Source organism: Rhagoletis pomonella, unplaced genomic scaffold (genome assembly GCF_013731165.1).
Source record: "Rhagoletis pomonella isolate Grant_MI unplaced genomic scaffold, Rhpom_1.0 Rhpom_scaffold_00004, whole genome shotgun sequence".
Lineage (NCBI taxonomy): Eukaryota > Metazoa > Arthropoda > Insecta > Diptera > Tephritidae > Rhagoletis > Rhagoletis pomonella.
Window position 1 is genome coordinate 9,388,133 of NW_023458558.1, and position 14,618 is coordinate 9,402,750.

The 14,618-nt window shown below is 33.0% G+C and overlaps 1 protein-coding gene across 5 annotated transcripts in view; it reads left to right on the forward strand.

The window, feature by feature from the left end:
* The window catches only part of LOC118736961 (ABC transporter G family member 23), a 102,549-nt gene that overhangs the window by 35,131 nt on the left and 52,800 nt on the right, over window positions 1–14,618 (forward strand). Inside the window, exons 1-2 of one of the 5 annotated variants that reach the window (XM_036467141.1) lie at window positions 863–1,361; window positions 1,633–1,805. The exons of 2 other annotated variants lie outside the window; for them this stretch is intronic. The gene's annotated coding sequence lies outside the window, so the exon portion shown is untranslated. Of the gene's footprint in view, window positions 1–862; window positions 1,806–14,618 lie in introns of those variants that run through there. 2 more of the 5 variants (XM_036467142.1, XM_036467143.1) reach the window with 2 other exon arrangements.

The window sequence follows — 14,618 nt, forward strand, 5'->3', positions numbered from 1 at the left end:
ATATCTCGATTTTGCCTGAAATTTCTTAAAATTCCTACACATAGATATCTCCTTATTAGCAAAAAAAAAAAGAAAATATAGACTATGTATTTTGATAAATTTGGTTGTCTGTCTGTTTTATTTATTTTTGAAGGTAATTCATCTATGCATTCATAAACCAAACCAAACGTTTATAAAGAAGAATAAAATAGTTCATTTTCAGAAAGTCGCAAAAAGGGGTCATTGACGAAAAACAGGGGAAATATTTTTTAATAGCATGGTTCCCAAAAAAATCTCAGAAAATGGGCCAAAGTCGCACATAATTTTGGAAAAGGTTCAACAAATCAAAATTTTCAAAAAGTTCGGTCAAAGTGTATGGGCGCTTAAAATAGGGTCAAATTGCCCCTTTAGTCGCACAACGGCAACACTGGTGGGGACTTTGTTGACTACAGCAACGAGTTTATTGCCTTCGCCAGTCAAGCAGCCAATCAATAGACAAAGTCCAAAACGTTGTAGAAAGCGCTCAACTGTTTGAGATATAAATTTGCGCGATCAGGCGAGTGCAAAACAAGTTGGACTCTCAAATGCAAAGATACAAAGTTCGAGACAGGAGTCTGATTATCTTTGCGTGGTTTCAGAGCTGGCCAAGCAATTGCATTGCTTTCTGATGAAAAATACATCTGTGACAATTTACTTGGCCATCTAAAATACGTAAAAATGTCACAAATTTTTTATCCCTTCCTACAAATTTTATTGCTACTTATTTATTATGTATTTAGTTCAAAGTATTTGCCAGCACTCGAAAGGCAGATAGATCGCCTCTGCTTGAAAGCACTCAAGCACTGTTGCAGCGTTGAGTAAAAGCGATTTGTCTGAGTAGTCTCAAAGCACTTCGATTGCTGCAGCTGTGCCGACGGTTGGTTGAGCTTATGGAAATTGTTCGCTTGTCATTTCAGTACGATTTGGACGGTTAAGCGTAACGCAAGTGTAGCTGTGGTCTCGCCGTTGATGTCGGAATATTAAAAAATTTAATCGAGTTTCAAAAGCGAGTGCGGTTTGAAAACAATTTTTCGTTAAATACACACACACACACACTCAAGTGTCAAGGTTTTGTTTTTTCGCAAAAAAGAAAAAACTTTCAAAAAGTTGCTTAAGAAAACATTTAATTTCACTGACCGAAACCAGAATCTAGCTTAAACAACCGAAAAGAGCTAACCAATAAAATATTCGATTAAACCAAAAATTTACCTGCAGTATTTTTGGATACAAAACTTAGTGAATGCTGTGCTTTTGTTTTTTTTTTGCGAAATTTTACGAAATTTTTCCACCGAAAAATTTGTGGCTGACATCCGCTAAATTTTAACAACGAGCAACGGTTACAGGTGCTAACACAAAATATTACAAAACCGCAAAAAAAAAGAACAACGCGTGTATTACTACGCTACCTGAGAGCATATTTAGTTACCGCTGGTTTAACTAAGCATATAAACAAGTTTGTGTCCGCAGTCTTTTGTGTGTGAAGCCTGAAATTTCTATTGCTCGACTACATACAGAGCGTTCAATACACTTCTGCAGAGAACCGCTGTGCTAACTTTTAGAGAAAAAAATAAAAATAAAAATTTAAACGTTTTGGTGAATTTTTTTTTTCTATAGTTTTGGCATCAATAAAAACCATAGAAGAACCTGCGCAGCTAAGCTGATTACATAAAGCAAGTAAGCGGCAGTTTGACTGGATGCCGAAGACTTTGTGCGGATTTTTTAGAAACAGCTAATATTTTCGCGTACGCACAGCCTAAATTATATAACATAAAAATACAAGAGAAAAAGTAAGTGCGAATTATTTGAATTTTTTGTTTGTTTGTAATTGGCGATGACAAAAGACTGGCAGTTTATTAAAAAAGTAAACCAAAACGAGAAGCTGATGCTGAAATATTTTTTTTGGCTGTATGAAATAGTGATTCAACAAATTTCAAGGGGATTTTTCTGATTTTGCTTTGAGCGCATGTAAACAACCTTAACGGCTTAATTTTGGCAAAATAAAATAAAAGCAAGTTTGCATAGTTTTTATAGTAGTAGGTGTCGAAAATAAGCTGAACTAGAATAGAGTTTTTGCAATTTTTTACTCTAATATTCGGTATTGTCCTTGAATGATGGAATCAATAACGTTTCACGTACTTTTGTGATCTAACTTAAGAAAAACATAAAATTTTTGGTTAAAAGATTTTTGCTGAGAATATGTTTTGGGTACGAAATAGTGTAAAATACGAGTGCACAAAACAGCCAACAACAGCTCATGGTCGGATTAAGACAAATGTTTTTGAAGGCTAAGGGCTTGGACTTTGATAATTGGAATTCTAAAAAAAAAATACGATTTTTTTCATAAAAATCCCCGATTTTTTCACATCTAGAGTGCGCATATAGTATCAGGTTTGATATCTGTTGGCGATACGAACAATGACTCATGCCAGGATTTACTGGATTAATAATTTTTTTTCGAGAAAAAACTAGTTTTCAGGATCGAAAAATCTCAGTATAGCGGCGAAATTTTTTTCACAAAATTTTGAAAATATATCGCTTTTTTGGCCTATATTTGTTGAAAATAGCATACAAAGCACACATAGCCCAAAAAAAACGATGAACTTTTAAATTTTGGAGAAAAAATATTTGGCTGCTATACTAAAATTTTTGGATAATGAAATTTTTTTCTCGAGTACACGAATTGATCTACATAGTACAACTGATTACGAGGCGTTTTTGTTCTACAGTGCTATGGTAAGGTACTTACTTTCATTTTCTTTGTGTGAAATATGCCGGCAAATAATTTTTTGCAATTTTTTAACCCTCTGGCGACCTCCCTAATTCCATTTTGTTCAGACTTTCCAAAATAGGCATCAAAGCGACTCTTTCGTGAGAGTGATTGTTCTAAAAAATTACATATTTCACTCCAGTATACTCCAGTATCATACTGTCCCCAAAAATGTTGCTGCACTGTATTTTTGATCGAAGAAAAAACCATTTAATAAAAACCGAATATAACAAAATTGAAGTATATAAAAAATTGCCAAACCCCAAAATGATCCAAATTTAAGTAATTTAACAATTGGGTGTTAAGAATGAGCTCAACGTGACTTTGAAAGGACTGAAGAGTAGGAGAATTTGCTGTGCGTTTCCAAGAAAAAAAAAGAAACAGAGTTTTCCGATTGAAAAATATTAGGGCCGTTCATGGTACTGTGGAAATGGTCTTGGATTTGCGTTTGAAATTCCATTTGCAAATTGTATGCTTTCTGCTATGGGACAACCGTTTTTGCAAATGCAAATTCATATGCACAAGATCCTGAATAGGCCTCTTGATATTCAGGAATTCTAAATATACCATTTCTACGCAATTTTTTCCATATAAAATTCATGGAAAACTCTATACGGTTTGAGCGAGCTGATCTAAAAATAAAAAAAACAGGTAGCGAGAATGCGTTCCAGTTTTGGTTTAGTTCCGCTCGCGAACGCTATATCAAGAAAGGGAACAGAAGCATTGAGAGCAGTTTGAATGAAAAAAAAAAAAATGAAAACAGAAGGTTCGAGAACGTTTCCATAACAAAACAAAATACTAGCCAAACTCTCGCGAACGTTCTTAAGAAGAACGGATTGAGAACGAAACTTTCGGGAATATATCCAATGAAAACAAAATAAGATCGAAAGTATCGAGAGAACTTAACGTTAAGGATGAGAGAGGAGTCTGCGTGTTGGAATAAAAAATCGTTCCAGTGAGAACCACAAAGTGTGGATAATTTCAACTTACAGATCATTTATTATTAGGGTGAACTGTCTATTTATGGAAAAAATTTTATTTTCTGTGCAAGAAAAGTTCGTGTCTTAAGTCTTTCGTTGACTTTATTTGCTATGAGTTCTCTGGCAGTAAGTTCCTGAGAATTTATTTCCCAAATTGTTCTACGAGAGAGAAAGTTCCCATTTTGTTCTTTGCCAAAACGTTCCAGATACTTTTTCCCATTTTGTTCTCTTCGAAATGTTCCCGAAAGTATTGTGCGCCCTTTTTTCTCTTTGGAAATGTTTCACAGTGTTTTGTTCCTTATATAATTCCCATTGAGCACGTTTTGAAGCGTTCTGTCGTAGTCAGCTAAAATAATTTCAATAAAAAATTTTCAAAGCAAAAATCTAGCTACTATCTATCATTAGTTGGTAGCTATCTATACAAGGCTAATTTCCTATAATCTTTTCGTATTGACGTATATATTTTATAATAAAATGCCTTACAAATTTGTATGCAAGTACACTTCACTTTTGCTTTTCTTTTCTTTTATTTTCTTACCTACTCCCCTATTCGTGCGCAATATCCTGTGTGCGAAATTTGCATTACAAAATAAAATGATTGACAAGCTCGATTCAACACAAGTAAAAAACAAAAAAAAAAAAATGAAGAAAAAAAGACAACACATATAGTAATAATAATTGTATAGTTATATAGAGAGGCATATGGATAAAGAATAATAGCGCAAGCAAGCAATAATAGCTGCTCTGCGCTTGTCAGCATACAAATGACCACATCAACAACAACGTTTGGCTGCTCTGTAATAGATATCTACGAACATTAGCGTTTGCAAATAGCATAAATAAATTATTAAAGTAAATATAAGGAAAAAATTGCATACACATGCATACGTGTGTATTTGTATATATATGTATGTATGTATGTATATAAATACAGTGACGGTCAAAAATGGATGAATGGTGTTTAGTTTTTAATATGTTTTTCAAACTAAAATTTTTTGATATTTTTTTTATAAAAAATATGGTTCATACTTTAACAAAACCTATATAAATCACAATTTCAAACTCACTACAGAACTTAGAAAAATTTCAAAAATTTTTATCAAAATTTTTTTTTGGGTATGCAGTTAACAAGCTTATAAAATTCTAGTAAAATGGGTGTAAGTTTTAAGCGGCTATAAAATCGCATTGATTTTTAATATTTTTTTTTGCTGACGGCTTTTGCGGTTTTTCTCATATAAATAGCGAAACTTAATAAAACTGGCATTGACTTTTTTTATTTTTTTTTTTCGAAAACGGTTTTGCGCACATTCTTCGACAAGAATTTCATGCTTATATGGGAAAAAGTGAAAAACGCCGTCAACAAAAAAAAAATATATATATTAAAAATCAATGCGATTTTTTATCCGTTCTTATCGAAAAAAAAATTCTGCTTAAAAAGCTCAAAATAATGATAAAATTTTTTGAAATTTTTTTAAGTTCTTCACAAAATTTGAAAGTGTGATTTATATAGTTTTTGTTAAGGCATGAACCATGTTTTTATAAAAAAAATATCAAAAAAAAAAAAATGAGGTTGAAAAACATTGTAAATACTAAAAACGAAACACCATTCATTCGTTTTTGGCCGCCACTGTAGCTTTGCGCAAGATGAACACTCATTGAATTTCTTGAGCACGCAAGGCGTAGAATGAATTTTTTTTCTAGTTTCTATTACTCTATACCGGCCGTGTGCTTATGTAAATGTGTAAGCTATATATATAACTATAGTTATATTTGTCAGCATTTACAAACAATTATTTCGTTTCACTGTTTCATGCGTCGAACAGTCAGCAAGTCAAGCAATGGCTTGCACTTTGGCCACTGCTCGCCACTACAACCTGCCACTTTCAGTTCTATTAAATTGATTGTTTCGCAGTTGAATGAGTGTTGTCAGTGGACTGACAATTTGCTACGACTGTTATTAGTGCAGTATTTATTTGTTATTCCTTTGGGAGCGCGTGTATGTAAGTGCATTTTTATGTATGTGTGTTAATGCATTTCGTTATTAACTTAGTTACACTTTCTTGCCAATTCATGTAAAGTAATTATTTACTTTTTTTTTTTTCGTTTAATAGTCAAGCTTTGTTATTTGTCCTTACATATTTACGTAGATATGCACTTACATACATATGCATTAAGATCTCTGTTTTCGTAGCGACACGCCATTAGCGACAGCCAATCATAATCTTGCGTTTTATAAAAACTTGTTGCAACCTTTGCTCTTTGGGGCGGCTCTCATTTAATAGCTGATACTAATTTGCTATAACTGGAGCTGCATAAAATTTAAAAAAATGTTTACATAGTTGTATGGCATAAGGAACAATTCGAATTCCAAACAATTACAGCTTTTTATAAAATTGCTTTGTTTTCTGAAGGTGCTTTTCCTTCAATGATTTTCCGCGGTAATTTGTTTTGTGAATTTGTTTAATTATTGCGTCCACACTAAGGTGGTTCCCTTTTTTTTAATTTTTTTGCAGCGCTAAGCTCAAGTATCTTTGCATAAAGTGAATACATAATTTTAATCCTCTAAAGCTTTTTATTATCAAAATCTAAAATTATTAAAATTTAATTATAATAATAAAATTATCTGTACATATAATAAAATTGCAACAGGCCGATGTGTGTACATTACAGATATTAAAGAAAAATTATAATGGGGGGTCTTTATTAGAGCAACAGAAGCCAAATCAAAAATTTTTAGAATTTGTGTCTGTCTGTCGTCTGTTTGTATGTTTGTACACGCATCACTCGAAAACTAATGCATGGAATCGAATTCGGGTTTCTTCGATGCATTGACAAAGGTCTAACTTAAAATATAAGAATAAATGAATTAGAGAGTTGCCACCTATTTGATAATTTTTGTTTAAGTAAATTGATAAGATAAAGTAAAGATTGCAAAATGGCTGTGAAAAGAACGACGTTTAAGAAGACTTACAGCTGAAAACAATTTTGCGGAAGGTTGCCAGCTCTTTGAAATTTTAGCTTAATTAATTTTTAAATAACATAAATTAAATATTGCAATATGGACTATCAAACTGAAGAGGTTTAGGAAACTTTACTGCTAAAAATATTTTTTGAGGAGGGTTGCCACTTGTTTAAAAAATGTTATTCAGTTAAAGTAATTAGATAAGGTATATACTGAATTTATAAACCTTTGAAGAAAGTGCAGATCAGCCGGTCCTTTCGTCTGTCGAACGATTACTGTGTCTTCCAAGCAGAGATCTACGCTATGAAAGGGCGCCTAGTTTTTTACTAAGCAGTAGGGTTACAGCAGATAAAGCCACTATATTTGTCGATATTCAAGCAGCACTGAGCGCAACAGGATCTAAAAAAATACGCACTCACAATGGACAATTCTGTCTCCGAGTGAAAGTATGGAATATTCCATATAAGCCCTCCTAGCTTAACCTAACCTAACTTAACCTAACTCGAAAGATAGATTCGCAGATTTGTAATTAGTCTTAACGATTTTTGAACTTCTTCTTTCCCATTTACTCGGGAAAGCAATTTCCTGCCGATATGCGTCTGGCCTTGAGTATAATTCAACTGTTTGTACATTTAGTAAGTAAATAAAAAAATTGGGTCTGACCATATTACCTCCAAACAATTGGTGGTCCGTGGAAAGACAGAGATTTCGTCTAGTGGTTCCTCAGCACTAAGGGTTAAGAACCACTGATATATTAGTAGTTTGTTGCTTTGCGATTGCTCCCCGAGACATTCCGGATTGCTCGCATTTTTTGTGGGGTTTGGAACTAAGCAAAGTCTGTGTAAAGTTATGTTTAACTTTTTAATTATATATAAATTTTTTCAATTGCATAATTTTGGAATTAATTTGTAATGCTCGATATCTAACAAAGGTCAATTAATAATTCTCCGAACAGCAGCCAGGAATGTTGAAAGATAAATGCCAGCCGATAAGTTAGTAAGAATTTATAATTGTTGCGTACTGCAGTTAATAACAACGACAAAGTGCGTAAACAAAAACACTTATCAAAGGAAATTTGTATTGTATTTCTGTTGATACGCTTCGTCATGTACATGAGTACATATGTACATATGTATGTCCACCCAGTTTGCAATTCAATGTGCTACAGTGCGTATACGTGATGTTATCTCTATGCTACGTATCATCACTGATTGCATTTTATATCTATCTACATAAATATGTACGTACATTAGAGCTGTCCAAAAACAATAAAGTCGGAATTTTAATACCGGATTGTTCTGAGCCGAAAAAAAAATATTTTTTTATTTTAAATCCAAAAAAAAAAAATACTTAGGGAGTGCTCACAGTGCTCAAAGTTTTCCATGTATTTTATATGGGGGAAAAAAATATTTGGTAGAAATGATATAAAATTCTTGAAAATCAATATTTTTCGGTAGGTGGTTCTCTTCAGGAGACTTCCAATATTAATATCCAATTGTTTTTTTTTTTTAAAATTATTTAATATTAAAGATTTTTTATTGATCCGCTCATTGCATTTTCTGGGGGTTTCAGAGGACCTATAAAATATAGTTACCATGAAAAGTTTTCCGATCGAAAAATATTGATTTGCAATAATTCTACACTATTTCTACGAAAAGTGGTTTTTTCCCCCATATAAAATACATGGAAAACTTTGAGCGCTGTGAGCATTCCCCAAATATTTTTTGATTTCAAAATAAAAAAAATAGGGGTATATTCAGAACAATCCTAGGGGGTGGCGGCATTAAAAATTCGACCTTATTTTTTCATATATGTACATTTTTGGACCACTTTAATGCACATACATACATATGTATGTATGTATCTACTAAAAAAAAACAATCTCAGAAAAAATATTCGAATGCATTGTATTATGTACTCTTAGGCATTTCAATAAATCAACGCGATGAAACGTTTGTTTACATTTTGCTCGCCCTTCAGCCACGCGTTGTCGCCTGATTGCAAATGCGAGAATGTTATGTGTGCAAATATCTACAGAGACTCAAAAAAGTGAGCCCGTGTTTATTTATTTATTTTTAGTATTCATAGTTTTTTAGAGTAAAATTTTTGTTTTCATTTCTCTATATAAATATTGTTCAAGTTTAAACTAAATCCATATAAATCACAGCCTCAAATTTAATACAAAATGTAGGAAAAGTTAACAAAATTTTATCAACATTTCAACTTTTAAATCTTAATCTTTGGAATATTTTTGGATATGCAGTTTTACCGGTTCAAAACCCGAATTGCTTTTTAATAATTTTCTTTACGGTTTTTCGGTTTTTTTTTTATTTAACAAGTGCAATTTATGAAAAAATTTCGTTGATTTTTTTTTGACATTATTTCATAAGAAATTCATGATTTTATGGAATACAGTGTAAAAATCCGTCAGCAACAAAAAAAAAAGTAATATAAAAAACCAGTGCGATTTTATAGCCGCTTGAAACTCGCACTTCTTAGTTAAAAATGGGTTTTTTTTTATTTTTTTTTTAATCTTTCTAAATTTTATACAAAGTTTGAAAACGTTTTTTGTATGGTTTTTGTTAAAGCTCGGACAATATTTTTACAAAAAAACTCCATTATGATTATTTAAACAAATCAACACGTGGTTATTTGTTCGAGTCACTGTATGCATATGTGCGTATTAAAACAAGTGACCAAGGAAAAAATATGAACGTTAAACTAAAATAGCTGAGAAAAAAAAGTTTGCAAATTCAATTAGTACGTAGCTCGCATCGTCTTAGGTAATCGATTTTTTAGTTTTTTTTTTTGTGTTCATTACTTCTATACATATTTTCATCATAGTGGAGCTTTCGCCTGTCGTACCTGTCATTTGAGACTGAAGATGAAGTGTTTGTTTACATTTTACATTTATTTAGTGACATCAGCATAAATGAGTATTTATTAATATTTTTAACTTAATTTAGTATTTACTTACTTAAATAAAAGTGCTGGCGCTATTAGCGGAAATTTGTTTTTAAAGTATGTAAAATATGTACATAATTGCGAAAACAAATGACTTATGAAAATATGAAAGGGTTAAAAGAATATGTGTGGAAAAAGTTTATTTTAAATTATTTTTTTATTATTTCTTCTCAAAAATCAACGGGATTCTTAGCCATTTGAAACGGTAATTTCATGGGCTATTAACTACCTACACAAAAATATTCTAAAGACTCAGATTAAAAAGATGAAAATTGTATGAATATTTGTTGAATTTCCCTAAAATTTGTATAAAGCTTGAAACTTTGATTTAAAGCTTAGACGGTATTTTTTATAGAAAAAAAATTTAGCTCGAAAAACATTACGAATATTAAAAAAATAAATACGTGATCATTTGCTTGAGTCACTGTAAATATCTTTGAGTGTCAGTTGCGAAAATAGGCAATCAAGTTAAGTATGTATATGTATTTAGAAATGAAGGGGGAATATAAGACTTGAAACAAGTTTGCGCATGCGAGCCACAAAGTCTGCATTGTGCAATGTCTCTTCATTAGAATATTAAATAATTAATTGCGTTCAAGCTGCCGCACCCAGCTAATCGAAAAATCCAGTTTTTGGTAATATTTTATCAAATATTATTTACGGAAAAGCATACAAGAACTTAAGCAACGGCAGATAAGTCGGATGTGCAAATGAGTTCATATAATGAAAACTAAAAATATGGCTGCTGGTTATGTAAGAAAAACAAATTAAAAGGTATTGAGTGTCTTATTGTAATTTCAATATTTTACTTACTACGAGTACAAGCTTGCTCAAGGCAAACATGGACATGTCGTAAATTGTTGATATCAATTGCGATTAATTGCTTACCTTCAACAATTCAGCAACCTCGCAGAAGATTTCAAGGAAAGTTTATATTTATATTCGAAAAAATTTTTTTCGAATTACGAGCAACAGCAATTAAATTGCATAAGCGAAAAAATTTATCTTAAAAATGCTTTATGTATAATTGCTACACCCATTTGATGACTGAACTTTGTGCATTCCAGACTAAAATAAACTTAAATCTACTTCATACCAACTCAAAGTGTAAGTTTATTGGTTTCATATTAATCTCATCCAGTTTGGCAAGAATTTGAAGACAAACAAAAAGTTAGCGAAATGAACAAAACTTTATTCAGTTAGTTAGTAACCAAACGCTTCAAAATTTTAGTTTACGTTTATTTATAGTTTAAACCGGTTGTGTAACCGTTCGTTCGCCTGCCTTGCAAGCGGTTCACAGCTAAACAGTAGCCATGTGCGAAGTGACTCACATAAACGTCGACTAAGGCACAAATAATTTACACCTTTTACATATACATATACATATGCTTAGATATCTTTGCTTAACAAGCTTAAAAAATTGCCTACACGCCGCGTTTGTGAGCATTCAAAATAGTTTAGTTCAAAAATTTCCACTCTGCAAAAGTACTACCACTGACATTTCGAGCCAAACACGTGTCGACCTCTTCAGCCCACTAACCATCAATTAACCCCTTGTAACCATTTAATACGCTGATAGCTTGATGATATGAGTGTTATGTATGTATGAGTAAAGTAAGTTATAGATTGCAAACAAAATTGCTTTCTAGTGGAAACTAATGTTTGATAATTACTTAACAACAGGTAAATAATTGAAATTACTTTCTCCAAATTTTAAGTTAGGTCACATGTTTCATGAAATAATTCATGTTGCGTGATATCAATATAGCACTGTGCTATTCTACATCGAATACTTTATGAAATTGCGGCACTTCAAGAGGTTAGGCCGAGTTTTTAGTGGCTGGCTTCATCGAGATCCCCGATAGAGCCATACATAGTTTAATTAGTTAACTTAGAGTGAGAAAAGAGTTTGGTTCCGTCAATTACTTAAATACATATGTACATATACAGATTCATATGTATTTACGATAACAGCAAAATCAGTCATTCGCCGGAAAGCCAATAGTATTTTCGATCACCATCCCAGCCCAGCTTTGGCGTGCTACTATAGACATTAGTTCTGCCGCCCATTTTTAAAACGACTTCGAAAAAAGGACGAAGTTATTAATTCATCGCACAAATTTTTTCTTTTTTTATGTATGTTACCGGTTAACTTTAGACCACGTAAACCATTTTCGATAATTCTTTGGCGGAAAGAGGGTCGGGCAAGGGTGATCCCATACGAATTTGCTGTTCTTCAAATAATTGGGTTATGAAAAAATTAACGGTAATCCCAACAATTTAAATGAGCACTGAGGTCGTCGGTTTTGTTTTTTGCTTAAAAATTACTAGCTTACTTCTCAGTTCGAGGTTTGTCTTATACAATGAAATTTCTGCCCAGGAAGAGGCCAAGGTTGATTTCCTACTTAATTTATTAATTGATAAAAATTTTGATGTTACTTATTTTTTATTTGCCCAATCTATTTTTTTATGATTTTAAGATAGTAAATAAGTTCTGGATTTGATCTACACAAGCCGTTGTAAAATTTAAAAAAAAATTGGTAGTCCCACTCTTATTTTAAATTTTTCAAGTTCATTACGCAGACTGAAGATATTGTCGGGGAGAACCAGGATTTATTTTCTATAATAAGGGATTAAAATAGCACCTTCTAAGACCTATGCAATTTTCGTATCAAAAATTTTTGGGTTTTCGACCCCCCCCTATTGTAGATTCGATTCATAAACAAAGACTTCACTGTGGGTGCCTTCGTCGACATCAAGGGGGCTTTAACAAAGCTCAAATACCCCATGTAACAAAGCTGTCGCGGCGGAGAGAGGTGGTGCCACCATCCAGCGTAAGTTAAACAGGGGTATGCATCTCACCCTACCTTTGGCTTGTGATCGCAAATGATCTGCTAGAGGAGTTGACAAGTAGCGGTTCCCGGGTTATTGGCTATGCGGATTATGTGGTACTTTTAGGGAGGGCTAAATTTTTGGATGCCCTTTATGACTTTACTCAAGACGCCCCCACACTTTAAGGCATTCACCTGAGATTGACTCTTCTTTGATGGGAAGCTGTTGTGAAAGCCATGTATCGAGAAGAGAGCTAACAAGGCTTCAATGAGGGCACCGATTGCCTAACATTATAGTATTTCGATTTCATTCCTGATAGCACGGATAACACGTGACTAGCCTGCACCAGCTAAATTTTTCTCCACGCACATCCCATTAAGGGATTAGTGGATGGAAGGCAGCAGTTGGAAGGAAACACCGGTGAACTTTTACATGGAAGGGTCGCAGCTTGACGGGTCGGTACAGGGCTTAATTTGTTAGACTTGTTTGGGTGCCAGGCCATGTGATGAGCCAGGTATGAAGTGACATCACAAAGTAACACAACTCATGGCCTAAGTGAGCCGCTTGACAAGGGGAAACCACCCTAACTTAACCTAACCATCTATCCTTTGGGGTCTAGCGTACGGAGTTGAAATTGAGATTATTATTATTAATATTATTTTTTTAATGTAAACATAACAGTTTTTTCTGTATTTGTGTGAAAATTTGTTCATTATTCAATCAAAAACATTGCGTTGTTTATATTTTAAGAAGCAGCTGGCCGCTGAAGTCGGGAAAACGCGTTCGCAATAAGAGAGCTTTAAGCGCTTACTGTCCAAAACTATCGCTTATTAGTCGCACTGCGATAACTTTTGGAAAGTTCATGAGCTTTCGTTTTGTCACATAGTACGCTTTCTTCAGAATAAAATTTAAACATAAAAAATCGGGTCTCTGGTTATCATGCACTCATCAAATCTTTTCCAGTTTATATTGCATAGCTAACGATACTTTCCCATTCACCATCTTTACTTGAAATAGTACATATGTATGTCATACCCAACTAGCCAATCGAGGTTATACGAGTAATTATAACATAATTTGCGATGCTGTTCGAATGGGCGGTGAATCTATCGAGGCTGTCAAGTATTTAATGGAAAATTTCATTTAATTGAGCAATCAAATCACAGTTTTTATTAATATTTTCTAAATAATAGTTAAACTATAGTTAGACATACATGCCTACATACAGATTATAAGTACCACCTTTAAATTCAGATTTTTTTTTTATTGCTTTAATGCTTGATTGAAAAATGCAAAATTACGCACAACGTAATTCAGAAGCCTTCAACTTTAGAAGCATTCAACTGTGAAGAGTGAATTTGCCCCTTCATCATGATATGAAAAATAAAATATATGTATATAAGCAGCTGACCTTTTTCTAAAGTGTTTGCCTCCAACTGGACTACTGTCATGAAAAAGCTTCTCGTCTTTGCCATTTGCAGGAAGCGTAAAATTGTAATTACATACGCATGTAAATTAGCAAAAATAATACCGCAAAATATCTTTCGTTTGTTCTTGTTATATAAATAAAAACGACAGCAACATATTCTAAAAGCATTAATTAATATCTTTAGCTTTTAACTGGGATTAGTTGAGTTAATGATGCGTGTCTGATCACCACCACCAGATGCTCATTACTTGTATACATAGTTTATAGGTACAGATACGGATGCTTGCATATTGCTTATTAATGAAAGGTTGAAACTTGAAAGCCAATTGTAGATATTTGTTTGAAGTTTGTTGTAAGCGAACATCATTAGCGAATCACCGGCATATTTGGCGCTATAATTAACCGTTAATATCTACAATTTAAAAAAGCAATTAACAAATAATTAGTTGATAACAGCGTGTCCAATTTTTCCACGCAATTCGCTGTCAAATTGAGAAAGAGAAATTTTATTGCGATGTGTGAATAACCAGAAAGAGCTTTTTGCCACATTTCGGAAATCCGTTTCATGTGTTTGATGTGTCTGTAATGGAGAGAGCTCAGATCGATTTCGGAAATATATTTCAACTTGCTCGTGCTGCACTAGTAATCTGCGATTCGCCCTTTCGG